The sequence below is a fragment of the Molothrus ater genome, chromosome 6, assembly GCF_012460135.2.
Source record: "Molothrus ater isolate BHLD 08-10-18 breed brown headed cowbird chromosome 6, BPBGC_Mater_1.1, whole genome shotgun sequence".
NCBI lineage: Eukaryota > Metazoa > Chordata > Aves > Passeriformes > Icteridae > Molothrus > Molothrus ater.
Window position 1 is genome coordinate 44020571 of NC_050483.2, and position 23355 is coordinate 44043925.

The 23355-nt window shown below is 36.9% G+C and overlaps 1 protein-coding gene across 3 annotated transcripts in view; it reads left to right on the forward strand.

Moving 5' to 3' along the window:
- FLRT2 (fibronectin leucine rich transmembrane protein 2) overlaps positions 1 to 23355 on the forward strand; it is a 60137-nt gene that overhangs the window by 3849 nt on the left and 32933 nt on the right. The window contains exon 1 of one of the 3 annotated variants that reach the window (XM_036383793.2): positions 37 to 232. The exons of the other annotated variants lie outside the window; for them this stretch is intronic. The gene's annotated coding sequence lies outside the window, so the exon portion shown is untranslated. Of the gene's footprint in view, positions 1 to 36; positions 233 to 23355 lie in introns of those variants that run through there. 3 annotated transcript variants of the gene reach the window in all.

Sequence of the window (23355 nt, forward strand, 5' to 3'; positions counted from 1 at the left end):
ACGATGCCGCCGCCTCGTAAGGGCGGAGGAAGGCGCGGGAGGCGCGGGGGTCGCTCGGAGCGGCGGCGGCCGGCGGGGAACGGGCCCGCGGGGCCGGCCGGGAGCGGCGCCGGGCGGAGGGCGGCGGCGGCCACCACCGAGGAGCGGCGGCGGCAAAGTTTTGGTGTGGGGGGCCAGAGGCGCGGAGGGGGATTACGATCCGTGCCGGCGAGGGATTCCCAGACACCGCCAGGTACAGTTGGGATTTCATTTCTTACTCTTTTCCTTTCTGGTAATTCTAGCCCCGGGCGATCTAAAGCCGCGGTGCCCTTTGCCTGCTCCCAGATGGCAAAGTTGCGGAGCCGGGATCAGGCTGTGTCAGAAATACCGCCTTGGCCACGTTAGAGCCCCATGTCCCCGGCGCCGGGCACGCACAAGTAGGATTTATGAATGGCCGGCGGCAAGTGCGAGCAGGGTCCCCGGGCTGCTTTGCGCCAGCGTGTGGCTCAGGAGCGGCACTCGGAGCTGGCGGCTGCAGCCAGGTCCCGGGTGCCCGGTCGCGTTTCACCGCCGAGCAGGGAGGGTGCCGAGCCTGGCCCCCACCCCGTGGGGAGGGGAGAGCCGAGGAGTACCCCTGCGGCAGGGGCACCGGCAGAGCGCCCCTGTGAGCACCACCAGCGGCTCTGTTTGGGAGGTGGCTCGGGGAAACGGGACCTTTAGAGGTGAGCCTTGCTTGGGAGAGGTAGTCGGCTTAGCTCGGCGCTGCCGAGTGTTCAGGAATCTGCGGGGAGAGTCGGGAGCTGCGCCCGGCAGGAGGATCCACCAGATCCCCATCAGCAGCCTCCGGAGCGGGGCTGGCGGTGAGTGGGTGGGGGAGAGGTTAAGGGAATCGGATCGAGATTCGGAATACAAAGGAGCCGCTCAGAGACCTGACGAGTTAGACGGAGATCTGACAAAATAAGAATAACTACTACGGGGGGGCTGGGTGCATGGGGATAGTGCGTGAACAAGAAATAGCAGATGGCAAAAGGAAGTCAAGCAGCTGAAATGACCCCTCTTGAATATGATATAAAACCCCATAAAAGATAAATAAACAATCATTAAAGTTAGGAGAATAAGATTCTCCACCTTCTTTTCAGAGTGGGAAGCAGTCAACAGGAGCTTTTAATTAATTTTAATGGAGGAAATCTGTTTTAGGGCTTACAATAAGCTAATAAATCCAAGGCACAAATCCGTGTAAATTCCTGCACTGTATGTGGAAGGTACTGATTGTATTTCTTCAGATACTGCCTTTTGCAATGCAGCGTTCAGCCAAATGGAAAGGGAGAGGTTCCTTACACGAGGAGCAGGAAAAGATACTAAAAGCAAGTCAGACCTCTTCCTCTCTACCTCCCTCTCCCTCTCTCGTTCCTTCCCTCTCCCTCTACCCCCACCTCTCTCTCTGAAAGTGAGCGTGTGTGTTAAAGAGAGGTTTATTTACTGTAACTAACTTTACAGTGCTTGCAGGGAAATTAAACCAGTTTAGAGGTTGAGATTGATCAGTTCTTGGATTTAATAAACCCAACTAACCATACAAAAACCCCCACAAATTTCCATGGACTAAATTCCTTGCTGCATTCACTGACATGGTCTTTCTCCAAAGAAAGACCTTTACATATTTGTAGTTTGAGACAAAGCTAATGAATTAATTTTTGATATATGTACTTTTGGAAGGAGAAAAGTTCATCCTGGCTTTTTTTTCAAAACTCTTTTAAGGTACTGTACCTATATCTCTATTCACCTTTCTGTCCTTTTTTCTTTGAAAGAGTCAATATATGCATTGTTATCACAGAGATATAAACTTTGCATAATGAAAAAGATCTAAACATTGCACAATAAAAAAGATATAACAGAGGTGAGTTTAAAGTCATTATTTCTATGTGACAAAAGTGATGTCAGAATGTGACTGTTGATCTTGTTTCTGAAAATTACGTGAGGAGAGATTTCAAGAGGCTGTTTCAATGGTTGTTCTGTGTGCTGATATGGTAGCGAGGCAGTTAAGAGAGTCCAGGCCTGGAGTACTGTAGGTAAAACAAGTCAGAGCACTGTGCAAATATAGTGTCTATAAAACTACCTGTGACTAGAACAGTCATCAGTGTTTTCCAAAGTCCAAGGCTTTAGCAAGAAGTGGAGCTGGAATGCACCCAGCGTTCTTAAGAACTGCTCCTCACGCACACAGACACCCTATATTTTGTATAAGGTGATGTTATCTGTGTTTGGCTTGGGGAAGTCTGGATCTAATTTGAGCCACTGTTACAAGTTACATTTATATCCTGGCCTGCTGGATAGCTTGATTTAGGATGTAGACATATCTCCTTTGCGCAACCCTACACCCTTCCAGTTGGAATCTGCATTACATAGGCTGTGCTTTCCTTCAAGAACCAAGAATGTGCTTGCATTCAACTGCTTAAAATAGCAATATCTAAAACGTGGGATGTCATTAGGGCTGACTTCCCTACCCTTCCCGCAGCAAAGGAGGAGAGACAGAGTTTTACCAAGTGAAGAAAACAAAAAGCAGTTAAAACAAGTACAACTATCAGGCTTTTCCTGTACTGAACTGTCTATTTAAAGGACTAGAAAGAAGGCACACTTAAGATAGTACTGTTTACAGGAAGGTGAGAGCTTTATTTCTTGATCATTTCTATTACCTCTTTAATCTCAAAATGAGTTCATTTTTGCCTAGGATACTTTCATGTAACTTTCAGGCTTTCACTAGGCAGATTCAAACCCAGTCCATTACTGACCTCTATCTGTGAGAAGGGTGTAGTCAATGGTGTATTTTTCACTTCTCCATAGTGGATAGGAAGCCCAGACTATAAATTGTTTTAGTCTTTTATATCTGCAAATCACCTAGATTTTTAGGTTATCAATCTTATATTCCTTGCAAACAATGTGATTTTTCCATTTTTTTAAGCAGGAAAACAAAAACAAACCCCAGTTCCAGACATGAAAGCACTTTCAATCAGTTTCAGCTATTCCAGTGGTAATATGATAAATATTTGCAAAAATCAGAAAAACAAGAAGTAACCAGTGCTGTTGAACATTAGTAATAAAAGAATTGCATTTATATTTGTTGATGTTATAATACTTACTCTAAAGCAGGCTGAACCTGTGTGAAATTTTATTGCCCCTCAGTGCTTACATAATTGAAACTTGAGAGAAACACTCAGATCAGATATACTATGAGTAGAGTTTATGGTAGCACGGTGTTTAAAAAATGTAAGGAAAAAAATCCAGTACTGTCTATATTAGGAATACATGTCAGAGATCAAGCAAAAAGGGGTCTTTATAAAACAGATGGACTTTTTTAGGGGATTATTAAACCCAGCTTCCTGATACTAATTTGCCTCTTGTTTATATCCACAACTATATTCCATATTTTAGTTAGTGATTGCAAATGGCAGTTGAGCACTTGACCAGCAAAATCTTTGAGTAGATGAATACCACTGTTTGACATTTCTCAGATTGTAGTTGATTACCTCAGCGCTTGGTAATGTGATGTTTTAAGGTGTTTCCTTCCCTCCCCCTTGGGCAATTTTTTAGGAGTCTTTCTGCAAAGCTTTTTATTTATTTCCTCAAGAAGCCAGAGTTGGAACTTGCCCCAGAGGTGTAAAAATTGTTTTTTCTTTTCTATTTTTTTTTCTTTTCTATATGTTTTTATTTTTTTCTCTTATTAAAAAAAAAATAGAGAAGAATAATATACAGCTGTTGTTTTTTTAAAAGAAGACTAATTGGACATGCACTGATGGTTTGAGCCTCAGTTTCCCTACAGCTATGTGTAACCAACACATTTCAAGTAGTTGGCTTATTTTAAAGAAAAACAACCACAAAAAGAACATAATTAAAATGATGGCATGTTTTATTAATTTATTTTAAACACACCGAAACCTTAATCCATTGATGATACTCAGGAAAGAAGTGTTTGAAATAAAAGCTCTGCTCTGTTTAACAAATTATATTCTAATCACATCAAATAATATGCCTCAGGAATACTACAATTTAATCTGATATTTTCAGCCACTGGTGAAAGGTGTTGGGACCTTCTTATACCTTTTCTTTTTTTTAATTGATGGTTTTCCCAGTTAACAGGTTGTTTATTTGGTTTTTTTCTGTCTTTGATTCCTTCTTCTGATGTGGCCCCTTGAACTGTATCAAAATTAAATACTAGCAGCAACTTAAATCCATCATGCTCTATTCAGCATTCCTGAAAACTTAATGATGCAGAACAAGGTCTGTAAAGTTTCCCTTTTTAAAAGAAGTCTTGTGTTTCAACTCTACCTAGAAGCAGTCTTCTGTATATTTTACTTCAAGCTATGACTGCTTTATTTGGTTTGAGGTTTTATTCATAAATCTTTCCTAGCCTAGTGTAATGCAAGGATGTATTTAAAAAGACATATGACACAGAAAATTGTTTATCAGTCTTTGAAACTGTTTAAGTCCTTTCAGAAAAAAAACCCTCTTTTGATATACATGATCAGATCATTGCCAGATTTGGTCCTGCAAAGTGATGGCTTTACTTTGGCCCCAGGTGAGAGGTGGCTTGCTTCCAAGAGGTCAGTAGATTACTGTGATGGTCTGCAGTGTGTTTTTGCAAATCCTGACCCAGGCAGAGACACACCTTGAGCCACAGAATCCAGTACTTACTTTCCAGTACTTACTTTCTTTTAACATCATTTATTTTTGAAAACATCACAGTGAAAATGTTTGGGTGAAGTGACAGAAGTTCTGCTCTTTGGCCAAAGTTCTTTATTGTGTCCAGGTTGTCATTGGTAATCTAATTATCTTAAAAATATCATATAGATATCAAGCTAGTTCCTTCTCGATGACTGAATTAATCTAAAGCAATTCCAAAAAATCTCTTCAGAAAAAATTTTCAAGATTTTTTTAATGACTGAGATCTTGTGGGAGCATTACAAGCAAAAGATTTTGAAATTCCATGGCTGATTTATTAGACATTCATTGCCATGTACATCTGGGTTCAGGAAAGTCAAGGCAGCTGATGCTACACATTTCTCTCATAGTAAACGTGGTAAACTATGTAGTTTACCACATTTACTATGAGACAAGTACTACATGACCTCTTGAGAGGAGAGAAGGTGAGAGCGCTGAATGAAAAGCCTCATCAGCGCCTCCCAAAGCCAGAAATCAGTGTGCTGCAGTGTTACTCCCAATTCTCACTGGCAGATTTTATCATTCCTTCACAAAACCAACAGGTCAAATAAAACTAAAGAGTAGAGCTTTTTCTGACAGTGCTTCCAGTGCTGCACCACATAGCTGCACTAGCGGCTCATACCTGGCCAAGCTGTTCCATAAGATCTAGCCAAGAGACATCATCTTTAAAAGGGTTGTCTGTGTGGGAAAGTGCTCCAGCAGCATGGCCTAGGAATGCTGGGGGGATTTGGTGAGCTCATGTACAGTCTTCAATCTTCACACAGGTTGCAGAGGATCAAAACATGGTCAAACTGGAGTCATGGGGTCATCAGCTGCAGACCTGTAGGTTCAGAGTACAAATATTTCTTTCTCTTAAGATGTCCTGTGTGTTTTTCCTGCAGAGAAAAGGATGACCTTTACAATGTCACTGGAAACTACTGCCAAAAAAAAAATTATATCAATATCTTACTGACAGAACATGAGATTAATATGCAGTTTTGAAAAAGAAATGTAGGTTATATATATGCACATGCATATATATACAGTTTTTGTATGGGTTACATATATAGGTGACTGTGACTGTCTAGTCATAGAGGTCTCCCTCAGACCATTCAAAGCATATATAATTAATATTAATTAGCAATTCATTTTGTTGGTGAACTGCAAATCAAATTAAACAATAAGAAAAAAGGTATACTTTTCCTACAGTGTGTTGGAAGCTTCTATAGTGGGTAAAAAAGCTGAGGTGTTCCCAAGGGGTATTGCTCCTGAGATCAACAGAAAGAGTCCGACCCAAACTCACCTGTGCTTGTGAAATACAACTTCACAGCTGAGGAACTGCATTTTGAATTATTGTACTGGATTCCAGACTCAATCCTTCTCTCTTTCACAGGCAAGTTAATTTCACAGACACTCTTCTCATTATTAGGTAATACTCATGTGAGTAATGATTTCAATACCCCAAAGTGATGTCATTTAGCTGTAATTGAAGATGATACAACCCCAGCAGCATGTCTCTGATTATACTAATGTATATATGCTCTCAATAGGAGTTTCTTCACATATGTAAAAGAAACAAACTATGTAGGTAAAATTAATTTAAGTTACTAGAATTGTGTCTTTGTTAGGATTGAAGCAGTATTTGTGTTTGCCACAGGCACAGCATACATAGGTATACCTCTGTAGAAACTATCTGCAGATAAGACATTGTGTGTGCATATCATTTAATGAATTATGGTTTTGGTAGGTGAGGGAGTTTAGTGAGCCTGTTTCATGCCCTAAATGCAAACTGAAACCATGTCAGGTGTCTCTAAATGAAGGAGTATGTCTTAGCCATACCTTATAATTTCATTTATGATCTAGGAAGTTTTTCCTAGGTGGTGCTTCTTGTGTCACTGAGAGATTTGCATCCAACTAAATGTACCCTATTTGTCTTGTTAGGCTGGTTTCACAGGCCATCTCATTGGCTCATCCAAGTTTAACCTTATTCTTATCTTTAACCACTTAGCTTTGGAGTTAGTCACAAATGCTCCAAGACTACGCATTATTTTTTGAGCCATATCAGTTGATAACTTGCTGTTAAGTTTAATCATTTATTATGTAAAAAAAACCAAACCCCAAATCATTTTGATGCCTGAATTGGTGTTACCTTAGAACTGATGATTGTAGGACTCCAATTAAATATATTACTGTTCTATATGCATATTGCATCATGTTGTACAGATCCATTACAGTAAGCCCCCACATCATTAATTGGAGAAGAGAAAGTGGAGGCAGAATTTAATTTAAACTTTTTCAATACTTCATCATTTTATGCTTTGAACTGTCCATTGAAAATTTATTTCCAAATCAAAATAAGTAAACTAAGCAAATAAGATGTGCTGTTGTCTGGCCTGATAAATTTCTCCTCCTTTAAAACAGATTTAGTTGTCTAAGAACAAATTTCCTCACATTGAAGATGAGTATACAGTGAAGGACTGTTAAAATTTAACAGAACATGATCACATACAGACAGTCATTCTCATCTGTATTGCTGAATCCTGTGTATCAAATCGGTATATGCCTAACAGTGATTTTTGAAATAGCTCATTCTGGCCCTGTGCCATGCTGCTCACTGAAGAGCTTCTTCTTGAAGAGTTCAACAGTAAATTGTAAAATGCATTTTGCCAGTGAAAGTCTTCTTTTTTTTTATTTGAGAAATTATTTTCACTGTTCAACAAAACTAATTTCAAAATCTTATTATTTATCAGTGATGCAGCAGAATTACAATCTTTACTCATGGAGAGAAGTGCCTACCACTATAGCTTTGAAAATACTTAGGAAAGAAAGAAGCATAATGGACACCTCTCATTCCTTTAAGAATGTGCACTTTGAGTGCCACAGACAGAGTCAAGTCCCTTATAATTGCCCAGAGATGCCTAAGCATCTGTGACAAAGCATCTGACAGTAATGTTACTCTAGTTCTTTCAGCCATGCTGAGCCCCATAAAATCTCCTTTCTAAAATTTTTTTTATTCATGTGGTATTATGTATTTAAAATGATAAAAATGTAAATACATGCATGTGGGGAGACACACACACAAAATATAGAAAAGAAAAACAACAGAAAAGATTTTCAAGATAATTAGACTAACAACAGATCATTTAACAAAATATATTTCCTTCTGGAGTTTAGTTAGCATCTTCCATTTTTTTAATTTAACTAGGTAGTGGGGCAAAGAGTGATACTGAAGAATTTTGAAATGGAAACTGTTACATAAGTTTTTCTAGTTTGTTTGGTTTTCTACTCTAGTGCTTTCCCTCTGCAGTTAATACAGAACAGTTTTCACAAGTACTACTCCATTCAATATACAGTCTTAAGAAAAATGTTGAAATTTGGTTTAATTTTAAATTCTGGATATGGGGTTCTGTATCCCTTCTTGTGTGATAACCTAGAACCTTAGATTTTAGTTATGTATAATTCCAGTAAAATGCTGTCATTGAAAACTAAATAGAGACCAAATAAACAACCCAAACCCACTAAAACAAACCCAAAAGCAAAAACAACGGAAACCCAAGCCCACAATTCAGGAACTGTGGAAATCTCAATCCTAACAAGATGGTTGTTTTCTGTTCCACACTGGATAATCTTATCAGCATCTATTTAACTTTATATTTCGTACCACATCCAGTTTTGTCTATTATCACAGAATTCAAACACTCAGCTCTATTCTCAGATCAGCACAGTGGATCTTTATAAATCTGGAATAAATGAGATGTTAGAGTTGCTGCCAGCAGCTCTGGCAACAGAACTGTTGATCTACCCAGATTCTCTTTCCTGCAAAAATGTCTTATCAGCAGATCCACACATCCTACATGGTGTGACTGTGAATTTACAGATAAGAGGATAGAATGACTGAAAGTGGATGGATGGCATGATCATAAATAGGTCATGAGTTACCAACTGTGGAGCTTGATCCTGACACCAGGAGAGGCAATTATAAATTTTAGAGCCCTTCAAAGGATAAGGAGGTCTCTAGGTAGAAGAGTTTTAACTCTTCACCCTTCATTTGTCCAAAACTGAAAGTACATAAATCAGTCCATACGAGCAGAGATGACTCTGAAATTCATAACCACTCATCTCTGTGACATTGATGGAAACTCTATTGAATCAAATGCATAGATATTCTAATTATGAACCTCTGATATTCAGAACTTCCCTTAGGCCATCAATATCTCATATGCAATCATATTTTACAAGCTGCCGAATGATTGTCTGGTTATGCATGTGCTGACCTAGGGAAGGCATCCTCTGGTATAGCCAACCAGCTGCAGAAAGATGATCCTTTTTGAGCTCCAGGAGAATAAACACTTTTAAATTTCAGATAACATCAGTGTCAGTTCACAAGCTGCTTAAGTCTTGTGAAAAAATACTTGGCAGTCTTGGGAAGGGGTGTTTAAATATAGCACTGTATATTGTCTTGTGTTGATTGATAGCCAATGCTTGTCGAAAGACATTCTTTTTAACTCTTTCACTGCCATGCTAAAAGATTATCTCCTCTTTAATACATAGGAAATAAAAAAAAAGACCTGGAGCCTTGCTATGAAATTTGCCTTCCCACAGTCTGGGGTACTTTTATTGACATATGTTTGTATTCTGGTAGCAGAATACTACTCTCCTATTTGTCTCTTTCACTGCCTCTGTTTTTTCAATACATGTGGCAATATAGGCTGAATCAGAATTTTTAGTTAGCTCTTCAGATAAGAAGGATCTTTCTTTTAAGCTGGAGTTCATCCTCTTATGTCTGTCATGTCAGGTGCATTGAGGACAAGTAGCCTAAAGATACTATCAAAACTAATAATAATGCTCACAGAAGCTTTTATTTTCATTTAAATACTTCTCATATCATTTTTGAAGGTCAAGTATTGAAGTATTGTGCCAAAGGGAAGATAAAAGCTGAAAAGGGAAAGTAACTAGAAAATAACTGAAAAACAGGATGGAAGTGAGTGATCAAAGTTGTCCGGACCTAATGAAGCCCGGAGATAAACAGGTTTATGTGCAACAGAAAATCAGAATGTCCTAATTATCACAGTTTTAACCACCCAAGCTGTTACTTGTCTGAGAAGAAAAGGACTGCCATGAGAGGGAGAAGTAGGACAGTGCACCTTCTAGGACAAGCTAAGATGGGACAAAACGATCTGTTGGATTTCCCTATTTGTTTCTGTTGTGGGCATAGCACATTTGAATTGTCAGGCAGTTAATGTTCTCTCAGAGTGTGTTACCTCTAGAACAGAGCCCTTGCTGGTTTTGTGAGTCTGTTGCTCTTTAGCCTATTCCCTATTAATATTATTCTGTGTTCTCGTTTTTGTGTCTTTAGAAACTATGCATTTTAACCATAAGAAAAAACAGACACAGAGTAAAGATGGGATGGATAAAGAAATTAGTGATAAACTAGTCTTAAATTTTCCTCTCAGGAATGGGTTTATTCACATAAAATTTCTTTATGTGAATAAATCAAAGGGGAATAATTACTATTTTGTGTTATTTAAAGTATATAATATAGATCCTGGTAGCTTTTTCGTTAGACATCCCATCTGAAAGAGATTAAGGATCCCTTATGTTACAAAAAAAAGACTGAATTAGGGGAGCAATGTGCCAAGGGAGCAAATGACACCAAAGTGGGTCTTTATTACTGTTGTTTCTAAGAAACCAAATGAAAGAAATGGTCACTGTGCACTGTAACATTCAGAACTGTGATGTTTTCTCTGCATCATCAGAGCATTCATGCTGTCCTGTTGATTAAATCACTGTCTAGGTCAAACATTGATCAAACTCTGTACTATGGTCTGCAGTATGCTTTTGCCTCTTACATCTGAACTCAGGGCAGAATTCAGCCCTGTCCCCTTGTCAGGGACAAGGAGGGTACAGACTAAACCAGCAATGGCTGCAGAAACTCCCTGTGCACGTACATATGGGAGGGTTGGCATTTTTCTTCCCCCAGGCACACCAAATGCCCACAATCAGCATCAGCACCAAGTCTGAGCCCTTAACATGAAGGAAGGAGATAATTCGTGGTGAAGGCTATACTAAAGATATATGTCCTTGCTTTGTTAGGGAGGCTATGCAATTTTTTTTACTGTGTTAGCCTTCTCTATGAGTGTTGTGGTAGCAATAATATTTGGAACAACATGTAATTCTAGTTATTTGCTCACTTATTATCTTGCAAAAAGTCCAATAAAGAATCAGACTAGAATTCAGTTACTGTAACTGCAAAACAGAAAAAAAAAGCTCAGTGGAAAAATGGCACCGTATGAGTTAACATGTTAGCCCTTCATTCTTTCAGATCAAGCTTCCTGTGAGTAATAAAACACAAGGCAGATGAATTTGGCTGGTCTCAGTCAAGCCTCTCATGGATAGTTGCCCACACGGGAATAACTACTGCATAGATTAGCTCTGTGAATAGTTCCAGGACAGGTGTGGGGCTGAACTGCTTTGGCAGAACCGTGCCAGGGAACTTGTGTGTGATGATTCACTTGGTGCTATCTGCCTTCCCTTTTCATGAGCACTAAAATTTAACCAAACATGTTTTTAAGTAATTGATTTTAGGAAATTGGAGAGAACTCAAATTTTTTTCAGGTTAGCAAATACTTTTTTGGACAATTCAGACAAATGAAGTACAAGTGGAAATTAGAATTACCCTTGCTAGGGTAAGAAATTAGTCAACATTTGATTCCTGACAACAGAAACAGTGTTATGGTTTCTGATTCATCTTTCCTGATTGACTAAAAGAAATAACAAAAAAGTGCAATATTTAAAAGCTTAAAAGGGGAGTAAATGACACAGGGTTTCTCTTGCTGAATACAAAATCTTTTTATTACTATTTAAAGTCCAGGCATAGTCTTTGGTGATCTATATGAAATGAGAGGGCGACTCAGATAAACCCACCACTATTAACAGATCCTTGTTTTCCAGTCCCTGTCAGAAGTGAAAAGATTTGTTAGGTAAGGAAGACAAACTGCTCTTTGACCTCCACATGCTCTTCCTCCTCTGTTCTTACAAAGCAGACGTGAGCCTCAGTCACACTGTACAAGTGCTCATAAAAAGCACATTATCAGAAACAAACTCTACATTTTTTTTTCCTGACATAAAAAGAGGGAATGTAAACATAAGATAGGAGGAACAGTAAAGAACAGCATTTGATCCATGAATTCTGATGCACAAGTGGCTTGATATTAGATGTGTAGTAGCACTTGCATAAATCAGGGCTCAACCAGTTTATAGCTGAATTATCTACAACAGAAAACCAAAAACTCTGTTGAGCTCCTTGTTAGAGCTATGACTGTAGGCCAGCCTTCCTTCTTAAATAATAAGGGGAAGGATTGCAGTCTGGTAGCTGACACTGCTGTTTATGCCCTGGCTTCCTCAGAATCAATAGAGGACCCTGCTCTTCAAATCTCTCACACAAAGTAAATATTTTTTTTCTTGATTTAACTGGAAATGCTTGGGCATGCAATCGCCTAAGGTCAGGTTTACAGCACTTTTCTAGTTATTTGCCACACAGTTTGGAGTTTCAGAGTCATCTGTGGAGTAATTTATAGAGGCATCTATTTTATATTGCAGTTATGATCCTTATATCTGTCTCAGCAATTGCTCTGCCCATTGTGACTGACATGTTTTCCATGACATTTTTCATGCATTCCACCATTGCTATAACTACTGTAGATTGATTTTCACAGGCATGTGACCATTTTGGGCATGTAATATGGCTCTAAAAAATTTACCAGCCTAACCATCATCTCCTTCTGCTAGAGGACTACAGATATAATGGCTTTATCAATTCAACAGTGGACTTTTGCAACTTGTAGTAAATTTCAAACTTAACAGTTTTAATGAATTAGGTAATTTCTAATGCTGCAGGAGCTCTCTATTGCAGGAGTAGGGAGAATAATGACAGAGGTCCTCTATCAATTTACCGTTTTAAAATTTCAGTTACGTTTATAGTTGTGCATATTCTGATGGTGGTGTTGTCTAAGAAAGATAAGAACAGCATGAGACAACTGGAGAAAATTCAGTATTGCTGCGTAGCAGTGAATATTTATCTCCAGAATTTACAGTAAGACTTTGCTATCTGGAAACCAGTGATGTTTTTTTCATTCAGGATTTAGTGGCCTTTTTTCAGTACAAATTTCAGTAGTACCCCAGAGGCTGTTAATGCCTACTAATAAATGTGTCCTTTAATTAGTCATTGTTTCCTTTATAGAAACTAGTACAATGTTTTGCAACCAGATATAAAACAAAGTGAATAATAATGAGCCAGATTGCATTCTGTTCTATGTGATCTTATTCTGCTCATCACTGTATTAACCTAATGCCAATATGAAAAGCTTTAGTGAAAGCTGCTATTACAAAAGTGTTCTGCAATGTTCAATAATATTAGATGTCTTTATATAATGCAGAGAATTATTAATACTTAACATGAGACCTGGTCAGTCAGAATTAAAAATCTTTAAAATTCCTTCTGATCATGAAATTCACGGCAGTGGTTTGTACACACAATAATTTATGGGTACATCAATCATGTTTATAACTCCACTGACTTGATACACATGCACAGTCTAGATAAGTAATTAGCAAAATGGTCTCAATTGTGCTGCATATTCCAGCTGCAAATAACAATGTTGCAAAAATTACTCCCAATGGATTGTTCTTCTAGAAATGTTATATCCAGCATTTCTCTCACCCCTGCTCTCTTGCTCTCTCCCTCTCCCTCGCTTTGCCCTTCTATTGTAACCTCTAATACTTAAAGCCCCAGACATGCTGAAACCTAGGTCTTCCCAGCAAGATTAAAGGGTTGCATTTTCATGGTACTATGATTCCATCTATTTTAACATCTCCTATCAGAGAAGAAGGAGTCCACAGGTTCACTAATGGATATAAGTACAAAGCTGTCATTTTAGGCTGTGGGAAAATGAGATTAGAACTGATCTGACAAGAAACAAATCTCTGATTCCTTTCTCTCAGGTAATTACACAGGTTGAATTCATGATCCCAGTGTATTTCTTGCTTTTCAGGCAATTTCCAGGAGAAAGATTCTCCTTGTTATAAATAAGTACCCCTATTCTATAATTGCTGACAGTCATTTGGGGAAGTTTTCCCTTACATGCATTGCTATGCTGCAAATAAAAAAAAGTGAAATAAATAAAACCATATCTTATATTAATGCTCTTAAATAGAGAGGGATCTTTCTGATAATTTTTCACTCTGTAAGTCTTCTCGTGATTTATCATTACCAGTAAGGGAAAAGGAATTGTAAAACCTGAAATAGCAAAAACTAAAGGGTCACACTTACACACATATATTTCTCTAATACAAATATAGGTTCATTCTTCTAAAATCTGGAATTACCTTACATCTACATAAATGAAAATGAAGAGACTTACTCCTTGTTTCAAATCTTTACCTATAGGATAAAGCAGAAAGAAGGTGAACATCCTTGTATCAGACATATTGACAGTGTTACGGCAAAACATATTTGGAGTTGTAAATAATCAGAAACACAGTACATGTACAGACCTGAAGTGCCCGAAGTAAAGTAGAGAGTGCTCGTGGTTTATGAATCAATGTATAGATGTCCTACATTGAGAAATCAAATGGGCAACTACAGTCATCTGCCTGTTTGTGCATGCTACTTATATCCATAGTAGTTTAAAAAGCAATTGCAAAAATCCAGAACACTTTTGAAAACAGAAAACAGAATCAAAAGCACTATATTTAGTCCAAAAGGGCATGTTCAAAAATTCATTTGTAAAAGTGTGTAAGATTTTCATTAAAAATACTAGGTAATAGGGAAATGTAAAAGAATCCTCTGGTTTTTAATATAAACTTTAAAAAAATGGCATCCCACAAACAGCAAAATTTTCACATATTTTGAACAGGGCTTCTTGATTTATTTTGCTGATTAGTATACCATCCAGTAGAGAAACTCATACATGTGCTTAGTATATATTGCCATTTTGCTATATGAAAGGCTTGTGAGAATAATAAAAATAAACCCAGAAAAACAATTGTCTGCTTCCAGCCCAAGTACAGGCATTAAAAATGCTACTCTAATCAGATGATTCCTAATGAAGCTGCAGCTTCAAGATATCAGATTTTTCTATATAAAGAAGTGAATATGGAGTAAATAGGTGAAGGAAATGCGAGGTTCTCCATAAAGTACAGCAAAAATCTGAAGAATACTGTAACAAAGAGACTAAGACTGCAACATATGTATATATCACTTTTTACATACGTCTCCAGGCAGCAATGGCTGACTTCTAGGGGCTTTGCTACTGGGACAATTAACTTCATGTTACTTGTTTAAATTACTTACTTAAAAACATTACTTACTCAGCAGTACCTATGATTGCTTCCCCCCCACCATAGCTTAAGAATCATACAGCTGTACTGCAGTCATTTCATGCTACAGCAATAGAAAATTTTTAGATTTCTCCTCAACCTTCCCACTCTCTCCCAAAAGTGACTAAGATATTATTCCTGTGAAATGTAGGCCTCTATTTCATGCTGGTTCTTTCTGTTTCTAGTTAGATCAAAAATAAATTTGAGAAGCAGTATTCTTTTCACAGCGGAGGTCAAGACCTTCAGAATTCTGCATACTTTCAATCCCAGTAAAAGTCAATGAGTTTTGAACACGATAACTATTTTGTGAGGTCTCCACACATACTTAAACACATTTCTTTCAGTGGAAATTTCTTTCAGTTTATCTCCATTGGAAGGACCAAGAAGAACCACCTTTATATTTTATGTTTTTTGAGTGAGAAAGATTTAATTTCAAAATGCTGCATGGCCTAAAATATGTCTGAGACAGTTTGAAGTAAAAGCTCTTTCTGAAGATCAAGTTTTCTCATGGTGACTTTTTTTTTTTAAATATAAATTGTAACAGTGTTGTCTTCAAAGTCCACCATACAACAACAATAAATAATAAAAGTAATAAGAATAGGCAGCAGGTTGTCTGGCATGGAATGAGAATTTGAGCAAAGACAAATCTCCCTAGGTAAATGTTGATGTGAATAATTAAATGAAACAGCGGCAAAATACAGTCTGTCAAAACCAGTTTCCTTCTAGAGACATGGGAGGAATTCAGATTTATTTTAAGGGAAAGCTTTTATGCATGTCTCCAAAACCTTGGTTTGCACAACTTGTCTCTGCTAAAAGTTCCCAAAATAATTTCCCTAATAAAGAATGTTGGAATAATTTTTTGCAATATGAAGTTTATCATAGCAATTCCTCGTATATATGTGAAATTTTCATAGCCAATTGTGTCCTGAAGAGAAAATACTGCAATATCATACTGGCCGAGCTTCAGTGGGCTGAAATGTGGCATCCAGTTACTGATTCAATATTAAATGTATCTGGTGATGCTAGAATACATACTCTGTTTTCTGAACATGCAGCTCTGCTCATCAGTTAATCTGTACTGAAATAATTTTCTTAGATTAGTTATGCTGGTTCAGGACTTGAACAGAAGAATGAACCGTCAACTATATTATCTGATCTGATTAGCTTTCCAGAATAAAACAGAATATTATTCCAGAATAACAAAAAATTATAGAGAATGTAACATATTAATGAGGAATCCACTCCTCCTGAATTTGATACAATCATAAGTTTTCTTTCCCATATTATGTCCAGAATTGGTTGAAAATTTTAGAAAGATTTAAATAAATTTCAAATAAAACATTTTGATTTGGTGAAACAATGTATCTAAATTGATGCAGAATCACTTACTTGGTGCTCCAAACACAAATTTGAGCTGCATAAACCCCTGAAATTTAATACCAGCCCATTTTGACAGGTAATTGATTAATTTGCTTGTAATCTATTTTTAGGTATTTGTGTGGCATAATAGCACTGATATAGCTATATCTCTGTTTTAATAGAAGTGACTGAAGTTCCTGGTGTTAAAGACTTAGGTGATGATTTGTCCTTCAGCAAAATCAATGGAAATACCTCCCACTGACATCAAAGAAATGGGATAACTTCTGACTACCCTCTCCATGTCCCTTATGGTTAGTTAAGACTTCATTCAAGCACTTCATTGAATATTTGCTAAAACTTTTAATATGTTTGTGAGTTCATGCAGAGGAACATCCATTCGATAAATGGCCACATGTAAAAGCTTAACTTGTGATTTGATTGCTAGATTTAGCTCTACTGTAAAGTCCTACCTGGAAAAGGATGTATTCCTTTTCTTCTTGTCACATTGGAACATGAGCACTGAGACGAAAATGCATCACAAGGGAGCCAAAAATTTATTATATGATCATCTAGAATCTAAGCTAGTACAAAGGAATTCTGAGTATGATTCAGGCTCAGTATTGCATCTTACCATTTTTAATCAAAACCTTTTAAAAATTAGTTTGAACCTAAATGATCTAAAGAAAATTTGTAAAACCAGGATACAATACATCTATATGTATTTTCCAGATATACTTGTAACACTCAGACTTGAATTCTTCACAGACCTAATAAACTGCTTTTCTGAAACGTTTTTGTTTCCAGATATTATCAAAAAAAAAAGAGTGAGACATGCTGAGCTTTTTTTCAGAAACTGAAAATCATTATACTTGTCCCACTAGCTGGAATCACATCTTTACTCTTTTAGCCTTTGTCTCAAATAAGCAGAACATCAGGATATTTTTCTAAAAGCAAAAATTAGTGCATAGTCTCCAATAAATTATGTAAGCCTCATTTCTAGGCACAAATGGAATTAGCTTTGACAAAGCACTGATATATTAGTGTTGAAAATATGTCTGCAGTGACAGAGCAGGCACAGCTGGCATAAGGAAACCTTCTCACTATTTAAGATAAATTAATTAACCATGTTTGGTCATTTGGAATAACGAAATTGATTGATCAGAGTTGAGCCATACCATAAGATTCATATCTTCCCCTCTGACAGAGAGAATGCACTGACTACAACATTGTCTTCAATTGGAGCCTTAGGTAATTAAGAACTCAAGGCACTGAAATAATAGTAAGAATCAATTGAACACTGGAAGAGTTTTTGTCCAGACACCTATTCATAAGATCTGTTATGTATATCTTCCAGATATTATGTCCTTAGGCCTTAATTGCTAAAGCCCTAAAAATGTCTGAATTTCCATTCACGTGAGGAAGCCACATTCACACAGGAAAGGTACCTACAGTGCAGCCGGTAGCTGAAATCACACTCTGTGGGAATCTCTAGAAAAATACTTTGTAACTCATGTTAGTAACACTCAGTGTGTTTGTGTATTCTTTCTTTTCCTGGTCCTCTCTTACTCCCTTGTGCATCTCCTCAATCTCCTTTCCCTTTCTGATGGACATCAGTGCAATAAATCAGTTTAAAATTAAACATTGCAATAGAAGCAATGCCTTGCTGTCTTAAACTGCTGCATTGCACACAAGACAGGCAGGTATATTTCTATTTGGAAACTTTCAGTGGATACTTTAGGTGGCATTAATAACATCAATATTTATATTACCATAAGGCCAGCTTGCACAAGAGTGTCATTTATAAAGTGTTATGTTTCCTGAAAGGGTTTTTCCTGTCACAATAATTTCTGGCTTTTTGAAGGTAAACATACAGGACAACTAAGCTAAATGTATGGAATTTCCAGTATTTTTAATGTTATAGCTATTAAAATAATGACCTTTATGCAGCCATCTGTGGCTTTATGCAATGCCTTCAATCTCAGAGGTTCTTTGAGATTATTAATAGCAATAACATTATCTCAGCAATGTGAGAACTGTCGCTGTCCCACTTGAATGTCATTGGTAAAATTGCATCGGAAAATATTCCCATCTGAATTGGTTGAAAATATAATTACTAAATCAAAGAATCACTTCTTCAATTTCAAATATTTCTCAAGTATATTGAGCAAAATTCTGGACAGTGACTATCATCAGCAAATTAGGATTTTCAAGAAAGTATTGAAGGTGTCAAAGCTAAGCTTCCACTGATTTTTGAGTGTTGCTGCAAAAAGACTATAAGCAATTTGGCATTTACAATTTTTTGTGATGAGTTTATCAAGTGTAGCAATGATCTAAAAAAAAGTTATTTTAGGGAAATATCTGAATAGCTTTTTTGCTGTTGAAAGAAGAAAAAGTTAATCTGATGGGCTATTCAAGGTTTTCCAGATCACTCAAAAATACACAAGTTTTGGTTTATTTTATTTCTTTTTTTGTTTCACAGTTTCCAAATATTTATGACAGAAAATGTTACCCTTGTTAGACCTGTACATGTAAACAAAAGTTGCTAAAGTGTTTCTATATCAAGTTCACAAATACAGTCCATTGCCATCATGTGCTTTGATACAAATAGCCTGATGTGAGATCTATCTTTCTTCAGAAATTTTATTTATCATTTATTTTATTCAATTTTTTATTATACTGTCACTCTCTATAATAAGTTAATGCTATGCTGGAACTATTTAAAGGGATTATAGTGTCAGTAAATTTTAAATCAAGATACTTGCCTAAGCTTATATTACTGGAATAATGATTGATGAGCACTTTAGTAAATTCATGTGAAATAAAGTACATGAGAGGGCAAAAAATATCACTAGCAACACCATCAAAACAGCATTTAAAAGTTTAGTAACTGAAGAGTTTAAAAATTTAGTAACTGAAGAGCCACTTAGAGCCATTGTGCTTTAGTGATTAGAGGAGGCAGAAGCATATAATAGAAACTGAAGTGAAATCCTGGCTAAGCAGAAAATGTTGGGAAAATTATGTTGGCCTCAAAAAGATGAAATTTCACTCTTGGGGCTTATTCATTCTGACTCTGCTGCTGACTCACTGAGCTTACTTGGTCAAGTAATTTAACCTTTGCTCCTAGCTGGTTAAAAATTCTGATCAGTCCCAGAAGTTTTGTTCAGAGTTGTGTCATCTTTTGTCTCTTAAACACTTAAAGATGATGGGGTGAAAGATTATCTTTGAATGAAATGTCCCATAAAAATCTAAATATCTCAAATTCTTCAGAATTGAAGTCAACAGAGAGAGAGAGTAAGAGAGAGATTCTTCTGGTTTTATTACTATTATTTTTTATTAATGCATTTTTCACAATATAATCTGTTGCAATTGTAAGGAGACATTCACAAAATAGAAATATTTAGCTCAGAAGGGAGATGATAGTATAATACAGAAGCTCCTAGGTAGATAAGGAGAATATTCTTAAGTGGTTTTTTCCTTAGATCAGATCAAGGGTCTGGAAGTCAACTACTTGTTAAAGTGATTGTATTCTCCATAGTTAGGAGCTATCCTGCTGAACTAAGTGCTGCAGAATTTATGGTCAGAATAAGTACAAGCTGTTTATATGCATTACAAGACATTCTTAGGTAGGAAAAAAAAAGTGATCCTATGTGTCCTTGTATGGGAGTGAATGAGACAGCAGTTAATCATTCAGGAGCTGGGCAGAAGCTCAGAGACCTGTTTACAAATGTGAACAATTAAGACTTCAGGATCTGTGGTGCTTTAGTCTCAGGACTTTCTGAGGCCTTTGGTGATGGCCACTGCTTTTGACTAGTCTGTCTTGCCCTTTTTCTCCCTTATGTGATGGGTAGCATATGTTTTCCATATCAAACAATTCTTTTTCTGCTCAGAATCGTGCCATTTGCCATATGGTTAAAGAAGTTGTAGTATTCTCTTTTTCATGTATTTTTTAACACTAATCTGCCATTCTGTCTACTGCTGTGTGCCTTTCCAGCATTTACTTGCCAGGTTAGTTCTGATTAGTCTGCATATATCGAAGATACCAGCCTATGTTACTAAGCTGTGTTTTATAAAGATGCTTTACACATAATACTCTCTATGCAGCTTGTATTTCTGATTATAATGTTCAGCCTATGCAGCAGTTCCTTCTTCTCATTTGCTTTAATGAATTATGAACTTATTATAATAAAACAGTAGCAATTGTTGACAGTGTAGGATTAGTCTGTAACAATAGTAATATTATAATAACTTAATATCATAGCACAACAGTGAAAATATAGACTGCAATGATTTAATCTAGATGGACTCCAAGAAAATACCTAATGTGAGAGTTTTTCATTCAGAACAACTTGCCAGGATCCCAGAAGGGTACATTTGGACGCTTGGAAAAGGAGATTGTAATGTCATTCACTGGAGATACAATAGTGGTTTAAACACTGGGGTCTATTTCTAAAGTGACATATAAATGCAAGAAAAACAAGCATGCTCTGAGTGGCATATTTGATTATTCCTATTGCAGGAAAACAGATGAGATAATTTTTTATAACTCATTCCAAATAAGTTAAATTAAGTCTTACTCTCAGGATTAGAACTCTGTCACTGAATTTTCACTGGGGATGACTGAAATATGCAAAGGCAGAGAGAAAAGCTAGTGGAAGCATGTATTTAGAAACTAATATTTCTTCACCTGAGAATGCAGCAAGTATTAAGGATGTGCAAATTTCACCTTGGAGATTTGAGGCAGTAAGTCCTGCGGTGTTCTTCACTAATTGGAGAAGATATGAAAAGGAAGAAAAAGAAGGAAGTGATCATCTTTGTTAGTGTGGCTAGAGGTTCTTTTTCCTTCTCATAAGCAAAGATTTAAAACACATTTTGGGACAAATGTTTAAAAATATAAATGTCTGTGTAAAATGGATTAGAATACAATTTACATCAGCCAGAGATAGAGGGGGAGTGATGCTAGGCTAGCCTGATAGCTGTGTTTAACAAGATAACTGGTTTTCTTGAAGAAAATGATAATGCACTTTTTCTATCTAGACTTCAAAAGAACATCTGATCCGGTGAAATTTTTTAGCATGAGGAGGAAAGTTAGAGACTTAGAGACTGGAAAAAAAATTTTAAGTGTAAAACAACTAAAAGGAAGAGAGTTTAAAATGCAGTAACTTATCTTAATAGATATTATTATTATTAGAATTCCTCTAACCTTGTCTTTGGTGCTGAAAGTTATTAACATTTTCATCTAGAAATTTAGTTTACTAGAATAAAATTAACCAATGGCACATATATAAGAGGAACTCTCATGAGAGTACTGCTATAATATCTGAAAACTCTTTCCCTGTTCTAAGACAGAATTATGATGAAATTATTAAGATACTGAAACATTTTAATTGTTGGTGTATTTATATTGTTACTTAACAAAAGTTTTGATTTTTAGGGTGGGAGAACAACTGTTGGGAAGGGAGACTTGAATGTTTGAGTCAATCACAAACCACTTGAGTGCATTTGCCAAGAGGGAGTGAGGGAGGGAGGGAGGGAGGGAGGGAGGAAAGAAGGAAGGAAGGAAGGAAGGAAGGAAGGAAGGAAGGAAGGAAGGAAGGAAGGAAGGAAGGAAGGAAGGAAGGAAGGAAGGAAGGAAGGAAGGAAGGAAGGAAGGAAGGAAGGAAGGAAGGAAGGAAGGAAGGAAGGAAGGAAGGAAGGAAGGAAGGAAGGAAGGAAGGAAGGACGGATTAGTATGCTTGAAGTGAACTATCTCCAGTAGGTAATGAAATTTTGATCGTTAGTATAGGAAGAGTTAAAACTATTTGGAGCATTAAATGGAGTATTAAAAAAACCCCATGTTTGAACTGGAGCAGGTACACAGACCAGCTGCTTTGATAACTAGAGGAATGAAGAAGCTGTTTTACATGAGGGGACTGAAAGAGCTGGATTTAGCCTAGCAAAATAATAGCTGAGAAAAAGTATGATTGCCTTCTATAAATAAATGGGGGCAGGAGGAAGATGAGTTATTTTTGCTGAAGGACAAGGTTACACAAGAACAAATTAATATAAACCAGCTATGAATGCATTTATACCACAAATTCATAAAAAGGGTTTTAAGATGGAGCTCAAATGAGATGAATGGGATTATATGACATGATTATTTATGATAGCAGGGAATTGGATTCATTGACCCAGGATGCCTCCTCTAGTTCTGCAGCATATGCTTATACAAATCACAGTTCTCTGACTAGTACATCACCTATTTCTGTGATTAGCTACTTTCTTTGCTGAGGTATTGTAAAACTTTGATTTTTGTTTCCAGCAGTGATGCAGTCAGAGAGTTGGCTTTAGATCTGTTGTCCCCCACACACTTTTTTTCCCCTCTTTTTTTTAATGTATATGAGAAATAATGTTATGCTTCTGCATTTTCCAGTGTTTTTGGCAGAAAAACAGATCAGGGTAAGTGGAGGCAAAAAAGTACATGAAAGGTAGGTGGTAAACTTTCTGAGCAGGAATTATGTATGAGTAGGTATGAACAGGTAAAACAACAAGTTTTATGCCACTGTATTTCAAATATGAGCATTTCAAATCTATACATGCATGTTACACATTAATGTTGGTATAAAAAGTATTGAGAGTTGCTTTGATTTAACATTAGTGTTTTATTTTTACAGACATATAGGAAATTCAAATATAGAGAAATTCAATATATATTCCTGTTTGTTTTTTTAAGTTCCACAAGCTCTGCAGGAATGTCTTGCTCTCTCAGATCACCAAGCTGATTTTGTGAGTGACCTGATGCCTTGAAGTGCCACGTTTGCTTAGGGTGACCTAATTGGCTCAAGCGACCGAGGTGCATCTGCTCATCTTGGTTACTCACATTCCTTTCTGATGAGTTGAATAGACAGAATTATCTTTTCAAGAACATGCATTGTTAATAATTTGCCTAGAAGGGCATGTGTATAAGTCTTGAAA